This window comes from Somniosus microcephalus, chromosome 6, assembly GCF_052327205.1.
Source record: "Somniosus microcephalus isolate GS21.2 chromosome 6, FLI_Smic_1.0, whole genome shotgun sequence".
In the NCBI taxonomy this organism is placed as follows: domain Eukaryota; kingdom Metazoa; phylum Chordata; class Chondrichthyes; order Squaliformes; family Somniosidae; genus Somniosus; species Somniosus microcephalus.
Window position 1 is genome coordinate 191,187,318 of NC_140992.1, and position 18,373 is coordinate 191,205,690.

An 18,373-nucleotide genomic window follows, 5' to 3' on the forward strand; every position below is an offset into this window, starting at 1 on the left:
GGGGGGCGCGGCCGTGGGCACCGACACGGGGGGGGGGCGCGGCCGTGGGCACCGACACGGGGGGGGCAGGAACCGGGGTAACGACATTGGGGGCTGGGGGGGGCGGGGGGGGATTTGAATGTGGGGAGGCAGGCGATGGGCTGTGTGTTTTTTGTCACAACAAATGTTTTCTGCAGGAACCCAGCACAAATCAGCTCAGGTTAAATTCTGGGGCCATTCGTCTGGTTACTGTGAAATCACATGCAGCCTGGGCCAGCAGCTCCTAGGGCACCTGGTGCCATTGAAGCATTCAGACCCTGCTGTAGAGCAATGACAGCCATCGGGCATTCATTGACAGCGTTAGACTGGTTGCAAAGATTCTCTGTGATCAAGTCTGCACTGGTTCTAGAGCAATCTGTTGAGTCAGAGACAGGGAGGATCAGGGACGTCACACTGAGACATTGCAGGATTATATCGAGACTTGCACACCATTGGTCCAAGGTCAACACTAGGTGGTCTCAGAACATACTGTGCACACAGGCCCCAAACTGAAGGCAGGAATTAGTGCCAGGTTACCTGGCCTTCACCGGGTTCCATTGCTCAGGTAACATTGTGAAATGAGGGCTAATTTCAACATTCGCAGGGGCCAATTTGACAATCACACCAGCCCTATGCCAGAGCCACCCAGACAATGTATGTGGGAGTGTGCTGGCTGCAGCTCATGTTGCCACTTGACATGTGTGTTGCAACACATCTAATGACGCCCAGCAAAGACACCAAAGGGAACTTCTCACTCTCTACCTCCAGAGCTTCAGCTTAAGCAAAGTCAACTCACAACCAACCAATCCCTCGAATCGTTTTACACTGTACTAAACAGTGCCTTGGCGACCTGCTGATAGAAGTTACCCTCGGTTACAGTGATTATGGGCTGGGCACAAGAATAGGCAGCAGGCTTAAAGCTAGTTGGCAGGGTGGGGGGTGGGGTGAGGGGCATACACTCAGTTCACCTTCACGCGACTGAAAGTTCCCGTGTCTCTGTCCCCGACACCAACCACCTTGGGGCTGCCATTCTGCACCTCCCCCCATCAGCAGCCAGCACGTGGCACTCCGCATCTCCTCTGCCAGCACCACCTGTTCACAACATGCAATGCGGATCCAGACACCAACCCGCCCCCCCCACTTAGTCCCATTACATGTGCGAGGAGACACAGTTCATGGGCTCGTCTGCCGGACTCTGCTCACCTTCACAGTGCGGAGCGGGTCTCCCTGGCGACGGGGGTCCTTCCCATCCAGTTTACTCGCCCTGGCGTGGCCCAGTTCAGAAGGCGTGGAGGGGAGGGCCCTGTGTTCATCGGCGTCGCTCATTCGCAGGTCTTCGGAACTCCCCTGGGCCCAGGAGGAAACCTCCAAGATTCACGGTTCAACTGAAGCACGTACAATATCTCCAACGTCTGCCTTGTGTTCAACGACCAGGAGTGTCAAATTTGAAAGATGTCCGTCCTCGGCGAGTTACCTCCAACTGGGCCTGATGCTTAGCTCACCTAAAGTGCAAGAAGAAAAGGGACTTCTGTAAACAGATCACAACTGAATCCCGTCTCACCTGACCCCCAATCAAATCCAACAGGATCATACAGTGAACCTCCTTCTTCGATTCCAAGACCAGGGCGTGTCACTCCAGCATAAAGAGGCTAGCTGCTTGACATCACCTGAACTGTGGTTAAAAATAGGGGGACACTCCTTCCACCAACTTTAAACAATTGACCCCATCATGGGCTCGACTCACCTCCTCACAGGGGAAAGTCTTGCATAAATATTCACTAACCCCTGAAGGTTATCAATTCAATCTAGGCCTGCGGGCACCTTCCCTCCCCCCTCCCCCTCCCCAGGCAGGAAGCAGTGCATGTCCATGAAAATGTGATCTTCTAGTCTACATCCATCCCTTTAACCTCCAACTCCCAATTCCAACTGGATATTTATCCAGCTCCTGTCAAACGGGCTCAACCACCATCTCAGATCAACTGTTTTAGCCGAAATTCTGTTCTACAGCCTTCCGTCCTTTGGGAATCACCAACAGATGAGAAAACACAGGCCTTTCCAGACTCTGCTCAGTCACCGAGTTCAATATCGCAACTTCAGAACATAAACTCAACATGGGGGAGGGGGGACACCAGTTGGGAACATTTGAGATAATGACCCGAGAGTATTGGGGGGGGGGGGGGGGGGGGGGGGGGGGGGGAGGGGGAACACCCAGGAAGAAAGGGAAAACAAATAAGGGGTCATATTATAGGGCTGATAAAACTGTTCATGAACCATAAAAGACAGAGTATCCTAACCCCTGCTCCCCACCCTACCCCAATCCCATGTTCCCTGTCTCAGTTACCTGGGCGATTGGCCTTCATAACACACAGGCTGGGATCATTCTCACCATCACAAATGAGGCAGGTTATGTTCCACCCCAAACCCAAACTGATCAGGTAATGAACAGCCTCTGCCTGCAACTGGAGTAGTGCCAGGTAACCAGATGGTCCCTTACTGTCTCTCCACATAGAATGATACAACACAGAAGGAGGCCATTCAGCTCATCACGCCAGCGCTTTAAAAGAGCTATCCAATTAGTCCCACTCACCTGCTCTTTCCCCATAGACCTGTAAATGTTTTCCCTTCAAGTATTTATCCAATTCTGTTTTGAATGTTACTATTGAATCCACCTCCACCACCCTATCAGGCAGTGCATTCCAGATAACAACTGACTGCTTTTAAAAAATATATATTTTCTCATGTTGCCTCTGTTTTTTTGGCCAATTACCTTAAATCTGTGTCCTCTGGTCACTGACCCTTCTGCCACTGGAAACAGTTTCTCCCCAACTGCATTACCCAAGCCCTTCATGATTTTTGAACACCTCTATCAAATCTCCTCTTGACCTTCTCTGCTCCAAGGAGAACAACCCCAGCTTCTCCAGTCTATCCACGTAACTGAAGTCCCTCATCCCTGGAATCATTCTAATAAATCTCTTCTGAACCCTACCCTAGGCCTTAACATCCTTCCTAAAGTGTGGTGCCCAGAATTGAACACAATACTCCAGTTGAGGCCTAACCAGTGTTTTGTAAAGGTTTAGTGTAACTTCTTTGCTTTTGTACTTTATGAATAAAGCCACGGGTCCCGTCTGCTTTTTTAACAGTTTTCTCAACTTGTCCTGCCACCTTCAAAGATTTGTGTACCTACAGCCCCAGGTCTCTCTCTTCCAGCACCCCCTTTAAAATTGTACCATTTAGTTTGAATTGCCTCTCCTCATTCTTCCTACCAAAATGCATCACTTCACACTTCTCTGCGTTAAATTTGACCTGCCACGTGTCTGCCCGTTTCACCAGTCTGTCTATGTCCTCCTGAGGTCTGTTAACTACATTTTCAAATTTGGTGTCATCTGCAAACTTTGAAATTGTGCCCTGTACACCCAAGTCCATATAGTTCAAAAAGAGCAGCGATCCCAACACCAACCCCTGGGGAACACCACTGCAAACTTCCCTCCAGTCTGAAAAACAACCGTTCACCACTACTTTCTGTCCCTTGGCCAATTTTGTATCCACGCAGTCACTGTCCCTTTAATCCCATGGGCTTTAATTTTAGTAACATGTCTCTATTATGTGGTACTTTATCAAATGCCTTTTGAAAAGTCCATATACACATCAACCGCACTACCCTCATCAACCCTCTCCATTACTTCAAAGAACTCAATCAAGTTAGTCAAAGACGATTTACCTTTAACAAATCCATGCTGGCTGTCATTAATTACCTGTCCAATCGCGCAGGTAATCTGATGGCCCCTTACCGTCTCTCCATCTGATCCAATCGCACAGGTAATCTGATGGCCCCTTACCGTCTCTCCGTCTGATCCAATCGCGCAGGTAATCTGATGGCCCCTTACCGTCTCTCCATCTGATCCAATCGCACAGGTAATCTGATGGCCCCTTACCGTCTCTCCGTCTGATCCAATCGCGCAGGTAATCTGATGGCCCCTTACCGTCTCTCCGCCTGATCCAATCGCGCAGGTAATCTGATGGCCCCTTACCGTCTCTCCATCTGATCCAATCGCACAGGTAATCTGATGGCCTTTTACCGTCTCTCCATCTGATACAATCGCTCTGACCACCACTCTGGGGGAGGGAGTCTGACACATTGGATGGACAAAATGGTAATGACAGGCCATACCCCAGTCACAATCTTACTATGGCCAATAACCTACCCCAGAATCGATACAAAATTGATCTCACACCCTGCGGCCTGTCCCATCAAACATCCCGTCAACATGCAGCACCACCTATAAGGTTAACAGCTCTGTGCCCATTAAGTATAATATCTGACCTTCAAGTAACTATCTGCCCCGTCCTACAAGGGTAGGAGATTTGAAATGCTCAGCAATCCGCTTGCCGATCACTCAATGAGTGGCGTAATTCACTTCAAAATGAGTCAGTGTGTTACTGGTGTGAGACATCAGGTGACGAGCAGTTCTCCCACTCCTCTTCCTGTTCAAAGAGAGCGAGAAAGATGGAAATTTTCCAAAACCAAATCCAGGCTGATTTTAAAAGAATAATTCACCCATCTCATGACCTCCGTATCAATCACTGTCCTGGCCTGACAATGGTGGCTCCAACTGGCCTCCGATTGGGCTGGGGGCACGGGGTGAAAATTGGAAGCAAATAAAAAAAGTGTTGGTAAATTCACAGAGTGCCCAGCAAGCAATTAACAGTTGTTTTTTGTAACATGCCTGGAGAAAAAGAGCCACAAGCTCTGAATTCTGTGGCAACATAAAGAACGTCTGCCCCAAGGCTGAGAGTTTAACCACTAAGCACGTTTTCCACCCAGGAGTATCTTTAACTCACTCTCTAATCCATGTCCCAATTCATTACAAACTCCTAAGCCCAGGGCAGCCCCAGGGGATGGGGGGGAACCTCACCCCTCAGTCCACAGCAGCCCCTCAGGGCCTTACCCCTCAATCCAGGGCAGCCCACAGAAACCTTACCCCTCGATCCAGGGCAGCCCACAGAGACCTTACCCCCTCAATCCAGGGCAGCCCACAGAAACCTTACCCCTCGATCCAGGGCAGCCCCTCAGGGCCTTACCCCTCAATCCAGGGCAGCCCACAGAGACCTTACCCCTCGATCTAGGGCAGCCCACAGAGACCTTACCCCTCAATCCAGGGCAGCCCACAGAGACCTTACCCCTCGATCCAGGGCAGCCCACAGAGACCTTACCCCTCAATCCAGGGCAGCCCCTCAGGGCCTTACCCCTCAATCCAGGGCAGCCCCTCAGGGCCTTACCCCTCAATCCAGGGCAGCCCCTCAGGGCTTTACCCCCTCAATCCAGGGCAGCCCACAGAGACCTTACCCCTCGATCCAGGGCAGCCCACAGAGACCTTACCCCTCGATCCAGGGCAGCCCACAGAGATCGTACCTCTCAGCCTCTCCGTTCCTTTCTGACATTGTTAAAGAAACCCAAATATAGCAGCTAACATCATAAAAGGCAGGTTTTCCGTGCCAGGCTCCGATCGACTAACAGAACATGAACACACTCTCACACGAAATCGAGTTTACTTGGCGCACCCAATACTGTCAGCTATCTCAACAATGCAACTCCACCAGTTTCTTCCACTCCCACCTGTCACTTACTGTCCAATGAGTGTTCCTGCTTCCACAGTGCCTGAAGGGATGAGATGGAGATTTGATCCGTTCTGGCAAGAACTGATCACCACCCAGGACTTCAGCCCTTCCCCCAAACTCTGAAAGGAAAGAGGCATGTTCGTGGTCGTACACAGTTACCGCACCCCTCAGTCAATGCCCAAAACTGCACCACATCCCACTGAGCCCAGCCACTTACAACAGGCAGTCAAACCCCGCCTCAACTCAGTCACTTTCAACACACAGGCAAACAACTTTAGAGCTAGAGGCAGAGGTTTAGGGAGGGAATTCCAGAGCTTAAGGGCCTTGGCAGCTGAAAACACAGCCGCTAATGGAAGCAATCAAAATCAGGGATGCGCAAGTGACCAGAATTGGAGAAGTGCAGAGATCTCAAGGGTTGTAGGGCTGAAGGAGGTTACAGAGATAGGGAGGCGAGAGGCCATGGAGGGATTTGAAAACAAAGATGAGAATTTTACTATCAAGGCATTAGTGGACTGGGAGCCAATGTAGGTCAGCGAGCACAGGGTGATGGGTGAACGGGACTTGGTGCGAGTTAGGACACGGGCAGCAGAGTTTTGGATGAGCTCAAGTTTACGTAGGGTGGAACGTGGGAGGCCGGCCAGGAGTGCGTTGGAATAGTCAAGTCTGGAGGCAACAAAGGCAAAGATGAGGGTTTCAGCAGCAGATGAGCAGAGCAGGGCAGAAACGGACGATGTTACGGAGGTGGAAGTAGGTGGTCTTGGTGATGGAGAGGATAGGGAGTCGGCAGCTCAGCTCAGGGTCAAATAGGACACCAAGGCTGTGAGCGGCCTGGTTCAGCTTCACAGTGGCCAGGAAAAGGGATGGAGTCAGTGGCTAGGGAATGGAGTTTGTGGCGGGGACCGAAGACAACGGATTTGGTCTTCCCAATATTTAGTTGGAGGAAGTTTCTCCTCATCGGACAAGCAGCAGAGTTTTGGAGGGGCAGTGGAGGGGTCGAGAGAGGTGGTGGTGAGTTAGAGCTGGATGTCGTCAGCGTATATGTGGAACCGGACATGTTTTCAGATGATGTTCCCAACACAGCCAAACCCCCAACCCAGTCACAACACAGGGAAACCCCCAACCCAGTCACAACACAGAGCCAACCCAGTCACTTAGAACAGACAGCAATACACCTTCAACACAAAACTCAGCCACATTCAACACGCCATGTGCCAGCACAGAGCTACCCCTTCCCCAACACAGTAACACCACTTCACACCCAGGCCCAAATCTAGACACACACTGCACCACATGTCACTGGGCCCAGACCCTGCTGCTCGCACGCTGGGCTTCCAGCTTTACAATGCCACCCCCACCGAATAGTTTCAAGTGCTACCTCCTCAGCCCCGCCTCCTCCCCGTAGCCCACATCTTCATTTCCCTCTGCAATCACAGAGGTCCCCCTTAAAGCCTTAAGATTGCAGAAGGAAGAACAGACTGAGGATAAGAGTTAGACAAGAGGAGTAGGGACAGAAAGGGTTAAAGAAAACAGCAAGGTTTGGCAACCCCCATGGGACGGTGGGCCTAGCAGAGTCTGTTCGGTACCGGGCAGTGGTACTATCCCTAGGCAATCCAGGGAAATCTATTAATGCCGATATATAGGGGCAGGGCTGAAACTGCATTTTTGGGCCATTCATCACACTGCACATCAAGCTGGTGTGAGCTCAACCAGTACATTGATCTCTTTCCAACAGCCAGAGCCATCACCACAATTTTGAATCTACAATAACTTTTCAGGCAGAAAACTTAACAACCGTCAATCAAGTTGTTGCCTCCTTTCTTCAAAGGGGAGGTACTGGGTTACTTTGGGCTTGCTAATTGTTATGTATTGTGTGTTCTATTGTGTGTTCTCCTCCCACCTGTGGTGGCGCTGTCACAGGAGATAAATGGTTGGTGTTCTCTGTTAAGTTTAGCTCTCTTTGTTCGGAACTTTCCAGAACTTCCTTTCCTTCCAATAAAGCACTTCATGTTTGAATCTCTGAGTTCTGAGTCCTAAATTGTGTCTAGGTAGAAAGGTACCGACACAACAAGTGGCAACGAGGAGCGGATGAATCTGCGTACATTACGGGTGCAGTGAGTAAACAGAAAATTTAATTTGAAACCTGAGATGGCTACTATATTAGGAAACATCGGTGATTTTGATGAAAATGTGGAGCAATGGAGCGCTTATACAGAACATTTTGACTATTTTGTATTGGCGAATGCGCTGGCAAATGAAAAGGTCGTGCCTACCTTTTTGAGTGTAATCGGGCCGAAGACATTCAATTTACTTCGCAGCCTCATGCAGCCAGATAAGCCAGGAACTAAAACATATAAGCAACTAGTGGAAATTCTTGGAGCACATTTTTCACCAAAACCTCTGAAATCTAAATCTCTCAGCAATAACCAAACGGAATCAAGAGGAGGGGGAATCAGTGACGATGTTTATTGCTGCTTTAAAAAAGGTTGTCGGAACACTGCCAGTTCAAGGAGGTGCTGAATGACACCATTAGAGACAGACTTGTGTGTGGTCTGCAAAATGCAGCCACACAGACGCGCCTTCTTACTGAGGACAACCTTACTCTTGAAAAGGCCATTGAAGTTAGTGTCTCCATGGAGATGGCGGAAAAGGAGGCTCACCAGTTGAGTTCAACAGGGAGAGTTCACAAGGTGTCGTCTGAGCCTAAAAGGTGCGTGGAACGGCACATGTTACCGTTGTGGGAAAACGGGCCATCACGCTAATGACTGCTGGTGTACGGAGCTGGAATGCCGAAATTGTGGCAAAAAGGGTCACATTGAATGCGCCTGTAGAGGTAAAAAAAAGAACAGACAGAGCTGGGAAGCATGGAAGCAAAATGTCTGTATTTGGACGAGAGAGGAAAAAAGAGTGTTCATTCAGTGCAGTATGATGGAACAAGCAAAACAGAGGGGAGCGACACCTCTGAGGAGGAAGAGGTGCACATACTGACGGTTGCAGGTGATTCAAATGGCTACTGGGTGTCACCACTGGTGGAGGGACAATCAGTGCGGATGGAGGTGGACACAGGTGCAGCTGTGTCACTTGTTTCAGACACGGTCTACAACAAAATGCTAAAGCATCTTACCCTTCGGCCAACAAACATTGTGCTAAAGATGTATACCGGCGAACCTGTGGCCATGAGAGGCGTCATTGAGGTGACAGTTAAATTGAACGGACAGACTGCAAAACTGCCACTATATGTGGTAAAGGGAAATTACCCATCGCTACTGGGACGTGCGTAGCTAGAGAAAATCACGCTGGACTGGCCTGCAGTCCGCATGATGTCAAAAGGGGAGTCAGGTCTGACTGCAGTGTTAAACAAACATGCAGAACTCTTCAATGGGGAACTTGGGAGCATGAAAAAGATCAGCGTGAGACTGGACATTAAACCTGACAGCAAGCCGAAGTTTCACAAAGCCCGAGCTGTACCCTATGCAATTAGGCCAAAAGTTGAGGCTAACTTGGAGGCCTTAGTCGAGAATGGAGTCCTGGAGCGTGAGCAAATGGGCCACACCCATTGTTCCTGTCCTGAAAAAGGATGGATCTGTTCGAATCTGCGGGGATTTTAAAGTGACTATTAACCTGGTGCTGTCTGCGGAACAGTACCCTCTTCCCCTCATTGATGATCTTTTTACGGGCCTGGCCGGAGGGCAAAAGTTCAGCAAAATAGACTTATGCCAGGCTTATCTACAAATGCATGTCGATGACAAATCAAAGGAGCTGCTGACAATTGTGACACACAAGGGGTTATACAGGTACTGCCGCCTTCCGTTTGGAATTACGTCGGCCCCTGCTCTATTCCAAAGGGCAATGGATCAGATTTTGAGTGGACTGCCAGGAGTCCAGTGCTACCTGGACGACATCCTTGTCACTGGGACAAATGAGGATCATCTTCTGAACTTGGATGCGACACTACAACGACTGAAAGAGTACAGACTCAGAGTTCGTAAAGACAAATGTGAATTCTCTCAGTCTTCAGTTGAGTACCTGGGGCATGTGATTGACGCTACTGGCCTGCATAAGGCGCCGTCAAAGGTCAAGGCGATCGTGGAGGCCCCAGCACCCCAGAATGTGAGCCAGTTACGTTCATTTCTGGGGCAACTTAACTACTATGGGAAGTTTATTCCAGACTTAGCAACATTGCTGAAGCCGTTACATCAGTTGCTACGTCAAGGCAAAACATGGAAATGGACTGAACTGTGCAACGAAGCTTTCGCCCAAGCAAAGAAAGCATTGCTGAAATCGGAGGTCCTGACACACTTCGACCCAAAGCTACCCGTGCAGCTAGCATGTGATGCATCACCATATGGTGTGGAAGCAGTCATATCCCACATCGGGTGAAGAGAAACCTATCGCCTTCGCATCACGCACCTTGAACAAGGCCGAGAGTAACTATGCGCAGATCGAGCGCGAGGCCTTGGGAATCGTTTTTGGAATTCGAAAATTTCATCAGTACCTGTTTGGGAGAAGGTTCACACCCCTGACGGACCACCGTCCATTGACTTCAATCTTCGGGCCCCACACCGGAATTCCATCTCTCGCTGCAAGCAGGATGCAAAGGTGGGCTTTACTGTTGTCAAGACACACATACGACATCAAATATCGCAAATCAGACTTGCACGGCAACGTAGACGGTCTCTCGAGGCTACCCTTGCCTGTTACTCCCCCAGAGCCTCGTCAGATAGACATCTTCTACTTTAGACAAGTGGAGGGAGTACCGGTCACTGCAGTTCAGGTGCGAAGGTACACCCGCAACGATCCAGTCCTGTCTGAGGTAATGGACGATGTCATTCGAGGGAGAGCTATAGGAGATTCTCCTAGTTTGAAACCTTACGTTTCAAAAAGAAATGAGCTCTCCGTCCAGGCAGGTTGTCTTCTTTGGGGACGCCGTGTCATCATTCCGCCACCTCTGAGGGAACCTATACTGCAACAACTTCATACAGGCCACAGTGGGATGGTTCGGATGAAGGAAATGGCAAGAAGCTACTTCTGGTGGCCAGGTCTCGATGGGAATATTGAGGAGAAAGCCAAAACATGTTCCCCATGTCAAAGGGTCTGGAATGTTCCACAGCTGGCAACCCTACACCCCTGGGATTGGCCTGCAGAAGTGTGGCAGTGAGTACATGTGGACTTCGCCGGTCCTTTCGAAGAGAAGATGTTTATGGTGGTTGTGGACGCTCGTAGCAAGTGGCCGGAGGTCGCTGTGATGAGGTCTACCACGGCAGAGAAAACAATTGAGAAACTTGGTGAGATGTTCAGCCGTTATGGCTCACCGGAACAACTCGTAAGTGACAACGGTCCACAATTTGTATCACAGGAGTTTGCAACCTTCCTGCATGTGAATGGTGTCCAACACATCAGGTCTGCGCCCTATCATCCCTCTACTAACGGCCAGGCAGAAAGGTTTGTGCAAACTTTGAAGCACGCCTTGAAGGCATCGCAAGGTCAGGGCTCAATCCACCAACGTCTGAACAGCTTCCTGTTGTCCTACAGGAACGAGCCGCATGCCACAACCAAAACTTCCCCCGCTTCACTCATGATGAAGAGGCAGTTGCGGACAAGTTTTGACTTACTCAAACCTCCAAGGACAGAACAGGTTGTCCATTGTCAACAACAAGCTCAAGTTGAAAAGAGAGAGAAAAGAGCCATGGAGAGACGGTTTCATCCGGGAGAGCACGTCCTAGCTCGAAACTGCAACACTGGACCGAAATGGGTTCCTGCTACGGTGATCGCGCAGACGGGCCCTGTGTCTTACACAGTTGAGACTGCTGAGGACGTCGTCTGGAGAAGACACACAGATCAACTGTTGCTAGGAGCAGAGACAGCCACAGAGGCTCCAACGGCTGGTTGGCCTGAACTGTTTCCGGATGATACCGCAAACCAGCATCCTTTGCCACAGTGCTCTTCTCCAACACAGGAAGTCAAAGAGACTGTTCCACCTGTGCAAACTCCTGACTTTCGACTGACACAGGCACCTTCTCCATCCAGGCCTGTGTCAATGCCTACTGCTGTGGAAGCCAGCGATGACAGGATACCGGCGGTCAGAGAGCGGCGGCCTCCAAGACGCTTGGATCTGTAGGCTTAGTGACTTACCCACAAGACTGGGGCAGAATAAACCCCAGGGTAAAGTCAGGGTTTGAGGCAGTCTACCTCTACCCTAGGTTCGTTGAGTGCATTGAAAGTAACTTACCTGTTGAGGAATAATGTGGACCTTCCATTTAAGAGGGGAGGAATATGTTATGTATTGTGTGTTCTCCTCCCACCTGTGGTGGCACTGTCACAGGAGATAAATGGTTGGGCGTTCTCTGTTAAGTTTAGCTCTCTTTGTTCAGAACTTTCCAGAACTTCCTTTCCTTCCAATAAAGCACTTCATGTTTGAAGTTCTGAGTCCTAAATTGTGTCTAGGTAGAAAGGTACCGACACAACACTAATGACCAGAGAAATGAGAGCAAAGGACACTCCAACACAGATATACCCACCAACTAATGCACTACAAGCCTGGCATCCACACCATCTGACCTACCTCCCACCCAAACATAGCCATTCGGTGCCACAACTAATCCAACCATACCCAGCCGACTGATCCCCACCAACTAGCCTGGCCTGGCCTGGCACCTGGAGGACATGTCTGCCAAATCTACAACACTCCAGAAACAAGCTCCTCTTCAGGTACAAACCACTCCCGCTCATTTATGTTTTAAGTGTCAACCACAAATTGTAACTAACTTCATTTCAAACCGCAGAAGGTCAGAGGTAGTCTGTGGATCAGAAACAAGAGGAGCAAAACGTTTTAAAAAATAAAATCAAACCGCAAGCACAGAGATTCCCAGCTGCAAATTATATCATGTGTTTAAATCTCGAGGTCAACAGTTCCTCCTGCAAGGAGGAAATAATTATAGGGAGGGCAGAAAACAGAACAAGGCAAGAAAAGAGCCTAATTAGCCACCAGGAATTTGTAAAGTGCAATTTGTTAAGAATGTATATTTAAATACTGCTTTTAAAGGAATTTTATGTAGATTAAAAAGGTTGTTAGTTTAGTCATTGAAGATTTTTCTGGATGGGAGCGGGAGGTATAGAAAGATTCAAAAATGAAATGTTTTGGCAGATTTTAATCCCAGTTAAAAGGAGGAAAAAGCTTTGGATGCAGCAAATAGAGAGGGCCTAATAATTCAACAGGCCCTTCAGCCTCACTCCCAGAACTTAAAGCCAGAGGAGATTGCCCCATGTATCTTGGGTGAATTACAATGAAGCAAAGTTCAAAGTGATTCATTTCCTCCGATGAAAAGAGATGAAGGAAATTTAGGAGGCGCTCTCATTGAAGCAGCAGTCCTGCCACTGTTACCTTGCGGCTTGTTTATATGGTTACCATGGGTCTCAAGGCTGCAGCCTGCCTTCTGACTGCATTAGCTACTACAGGAAGGCAGCCAGTAAATCAACACTCAAAACGTCTTAAAGCAACCAGGCCCCCTGACTTGGGGGAGAACACAAACGCACTCGCTCCTCACAAGCCAGTCTTTAACTCTGTTGTTGTAGAGCTCCTTTATTTCTGCAATGTGAGCTTTGTCTACTTGTGTCACTGGTGCCCACTTAACTCACCGGAGAACCAGGATCCGGTAGTGAGGCACCAACAGGAAGGGAAAGAGGGGGGGGGGGGTGAACAACAACTTTCATTTGTACAGTACCTTTAACATAGCAAAACATCCCAAGGCACACAGGAGTGTTATCAAACAAAATTTGACTCCGAGCCGCATAAAGAGATAGGTCAAAGAGGTAGGTTTTAAGGAACGTCTTAAAGGAGGAGAGTGAGGTGGGGAGGCGGAGAGATTTAGGAATCTGCAACATCAGAGTCTCCCCTTTCTACTGACTGGAAACCCCCAAGTGAGGGAGATTCAACCAAGTTCCCTGTAAATGCAGATCAACACTAAATTGTGAACCTCACTCAGAGGTCACAAGGACAGTCAACGTGAAAGCAACAGCAGAGGCTCCACTGAGGTAGGTAGAGGTGATAGCAGTGGTGCGTCAGATTAGACAGGGAGCTGGACAAAAACCCTCAGCCCGAGAACAAACAATTCCAGATAAGTTTTCATTTAACCAAGAAAAATAAAAAGTCACGAAGCAAATCCCTGTCGGGCATAGATGTAAACCGTGAGGTGCAGTGCATCCCGTGTCCAGTCACACTCACTCTAACCATCCACGCACTCCCTCCATGCCACACATCAAAGGTTATAAAGGAAACAGACATTTCCCTCAGACTGCTGCGGGGCAGAGACAGTTATTAAACCAGCACGCTCCAATTGAACAGTTATCCACAGTTTTGAAACAAACTATTGAATTACTGGAGTGCTGTGATAGGAGCCCTTCCCAGACCAGTCTTATTGAAAATGTCCAACAGCACAAGCCCCAGTGTAATGTACTCCAACACTCTGCATTTCACTCGTTTTCAGACTGGAATTACTTCAGTGAACCAACGGACATCTGGCTTAATAAAAGTGAGTAGTCACGGACAGACAAAGCTTTCCCGGAATGCCCCCTATGCATGCTCTTCAATTTGGTGCCCCTCCAACAATTGCAGTCTCCACCTGCCAACCCCAAAAACAGACGGCTCTGGGGGCAGTCCTGCATCACAGTAACTGGACAACCAGCCGCGGACAGTCCCGTTCCCCCGCCCTCCAACCCCCATCCTGGCCACAGACAAACCGGCCCATATCCCCATCCTGACCACAGACAAACTGGCCCCATATCCCCATCCCAGCCTGGAAAGTCTGCTCCCTAATCGCCATCCTGGCCACAAACAATTCAGCCCCTAACCCCACCCCCTGACGATCTAGCCCCTACCCTCATCGCAGACATAACCTCCATCACCACCATGTACAATCCCACCTATCCACTCTCAGCACCAAATACACCAGCAGTAAAGGAGCGATTTCACCACAGCGTTTGATTAGAGTTTGGTGCCAAGTAGTACAAACAGAACTCAAACTCAACTCTCCGGTTTCAATGACAAGCTGCAGGAATGCAGCAGTAACTCCGGAACGCAATCCTAAAAAAAACAGGATTCAAGGGCAGAGGAACCTCCTCTCAATTAAAAGTTCTTTACACAGAATCTTACACTTTCGTACCCACCCCCTCCCCAAATAAAGGAAGTGTCAAAATTTACAACTGGTGCAGCACTGGCTGCAACCTAGGTGGCTGAATCTGATTGTTTCAGACCTGTGGGAAATGTCCCCTCACCTGCACAGTACACCAGGCAGCAATTAGCCCCTCACCTTCCAACAGTCTGACCTAAAACTCACCAGAGTCCAAGGTCAGGTAACCAAGCATAAGAGAATTTATACCCATTTATCTTGTGCTGCCCTCCCCCACTGTTTGCACCGACAGCACCAGTTTTAATCATTAGCCTTTTTACCAAGATAATCTTGCACAGGATTACCATAGAGTGGCTTGTAGGGCACCTTTATTCTGTTGCAATTCAGCAGCTGTAACAGACGTTACCTCAGCCATTTCATGTTCAAAGGATCCAGTAGGGTAAAGGGAAAACCAGGAATACTGGAAGGCAGGTAAACATGCAGAGACTGGACTGATATTAGTCATTCTCACTTCCTCAGGGCTGGAATTCCAGACTATACCATTCCTAGTGATTTATAATAGCCACCTGGCTTCATTGTACAGTCTGTAATGTGCAGCACACACAGTGAACCAGCGCGGATTTAATAACCAACAGGCAGAGCGAGACCTTGGGTACGCAGCAGAAATGTCTGCTCCCCGTCTCTTCAGTCAATTCTCACACAGCAGCGAAACAGTCGGTTCACACACAGCAGTAATGTCCACTCCCGCCTCTTCAGTCAGTTTATACACACCAGCAAGGCTCTGCTCAACCAGATTGATCCCAGACTGGCAGCCCTATTGGAGCAGGTCAGAGCACAAGCCTAGCAGCAGCATCAGTAACACTGCAGTTTTCGCAGCACTCCCCTCAAACAGCAAAGGCGGGTTAGCCTTTATCAGTAGAGTGTTTCAAAGCACCTAGTCCCACCCACACTGCGCCATGAGGGACACTCGCATCAACCCTGCTGTATAATCAATCACTATGTGCCTCAGTGCCTGCAACATTACTCTAATGAAACACGATTAACAAGGAAGGACTAAAGAGATGACTGATTTAAATGGGGGTGGGGAGAGGACAAAGAATGGAGATTTTTAATTAGGTGGTACAAGAGTGTGTAGGAGGTGTGAACTAGGACAGGACCCTGCTTGGAGCACACTGGAAGACTCACTTGTAGCAGGATTACCATACATACTCCAGTAACTCAGGGCCATAAAACAACCGCTATAATCTAAGTTTAATCCCTCTCGGTTACAACAAGGGAATGGAGAGAGCGGAGAGATTCTTCCCCTCTCCCCTTTGTCAAACCATAGAACACCATTACATCACGTTGGGTCAGTGGTGTTTTATAAAGAAACTGGGCCCGGGGGGGTTAAATTTCTCCAGCGAGACCGCAAACCATCGGAAAATTCCCAGATAGAACAGAAAATGCTGGAAACACTCAGCCGGTCAGGCAGCATCCGTGGAGAGAGAAACAGAGTTATTGTTTCAGGTCGGAGACCCTTCTTCAGAACCTGGGCTTTCACCAGGACAAGCCCCACAATAACTCGAGCCTGTGCTACAATCAGAGGGTAGATGAGATGCCTCCATATACTTGGCGACGAGTGGACCTCAGGACAAAATACATGCAGGATAAAGAAAGGGATGCCACAGTTTTGAGATCCTGGAAAAAGGAGGTGGGACTAAGAGACTGTATGATGGGTTTTAGCTTGAACACAAGTGAAGATGCAGAGAGGAAGAATAGTGTGAAAGATGGCACCATTTGAAGCTTTGGAGGAATGAGAGGGCAATTCAGAGGAGCAGTGAACACTGGTTGAACATGTCCACTGTAAGGGGTATGACGACTTTGGCCAAGCGTAGTTCTCCCTCAAGCTGGCTATGGATTACACACGGTTGTGTCAGGGCAAAGGGCAAACTGGACGGGAGGTGACCAGCATCGCTCCAATTTTCCTGGCTGCACAATCCACATTTTCCTTGGCACAAGGGAACATAACAAACCGCAGACAGGAGGTGGGGCTGGGAGGCTTGTACTACGGCTGCTGGCCCGTTTGTTCCACTGCCCTGGGAAGACCTTGATACCTGCCGCTCCTGGACAGCAACCTTGGCAAACACTCTCACCCGACTGACAATGCACCCCTCGCCCCCCAAAAACATCGACACCACCACCCCGGAGGTGTAGCGTTCCCCTCCAACACACAGGCAAGCACAACCACCCCGACCAACCAGGCCACTAGTGGGCAGGGGCCACATCCTTTCCTAATCCACCCAAACCCAAGACCAAAAATAAACTGCTTAAACCTTTAAACTCGCATTGCCCCTAGTAAAAGTCCAACCATGGCACGAAACCTTTTAATCCAGCAACATACTCTTCACCCAAACAATGTGTACAATAAAAGTTATGCGGACATCAATAAAAGAACAGGGGCAGGCCATTCGGCCCCTCGAGCCTGTTCTGCCATTTAATCAGATCACAGCTGATCTGTACCTTAATTCCATGTACCCGCCTCTGATAAAACAGAGCAGGAGCAATCTGCTGTCACTTTCTGCAGCAGACAAAGAAACGTAGAATTTCCAAGCACTGGCGAACAGAACAGGCCCTTAAACCCAGCATTCCAGGCTCAAATTCATCCAAAGCCACCTGCTGTGCTGAAAGGGTCACATTGTGCCCTACACTGAAATTAGACAGGTATGCAGAATGACACTGGGGAGATGCTGTTGCCAGGGAAACAGGCTGCACAGTAGCCTGCAAATGCAAGACACTGAAATACAAAAAAAAAGGCCATGCACACAATCTAAAGGAAGGCAACGCTGGCAGCAGCCACGACAACCCCCCAAAACTTGAGAAACAGGACAAATGCACATCAAACCAGGTGCAAAATAAATGAATTTACAAACAGGCTTCCGACCAATTACAACAACGTCGTTTAAAATACAATCCTGCAAGGCAGTGCAATTCCACGGAGCTCCAATGCAGGCTTGGCTTGCGGTTGGGTGAGACGCAAGTTCGTTCCCCACTTCTCTGCTGAGTGACAGGGCTCAGCCATCCTGCTGGGTGAAGTCACGAAGCAGATGGCAGAAATCCTCTCACACTGGCAGGATGGAAGAGGGAAATCAGAGCATGACACATCCCCCAGCCATCCTCACACACCCTCCTTAGGCCAAAACACAGGTAGAATTTGGCAACTTGTGTGAACAGGGCGTGTTGAAACAAGCCATTTCAATAGCCTTCTGGTGAAAATGGACTTGGCTCTCTCGTCAGCTGCTCCTGTGCTGACAATTCATTTTTTTTAAACTTATGCAGCTGCCTTCTCTGGTGCCTTGTTGTCATGTTTGGCACCTTGAGGCCATTGCAGGGCTTTTGAATACAAAATAACAGCACCTTCTCTCGGGCTCTCACTTGGAGACACCCTGCAATTGAAAAAGGACACACAGGAGCTGTCTCACATTTGCAGTGCTAACTGACCCAGTCCCCAACCGGGAGATCAGGGAGATAATGTACAGCGCACCCTGGCTACAGCGAAAGCTCAATCCATTGAGACAGCCCACATTCAGAAGGAGGAGCAGGGTGCAGAGGGGCCGGAGGATCGCCTGCGGTGCAGAGGG

General features: G+C 49.3%; 1 long non-coding RNA gene across 1 annotated transcript in view; it reads right to left on the reverse strand.

Moving 5' to 3' along the window:
- LOC147116284 (uncharacterized) overlaps nucleotides 1-18,373 on the reverse strand; it is a 32,136-nt gene that overhangs the window by 13,515 nt on the left and 248 nt on the right. The window contains exon 2 of the long non-coding RNA XR_015078766.1: nucleotides 1,222-1,520. This is a non-coding gene — a long non-coding RNA (uncharacterized LOC147116284). The remainder of the gene's footprint in view (nucleotides 1-1,221; nucleotides 1,521-18,373) is intronic.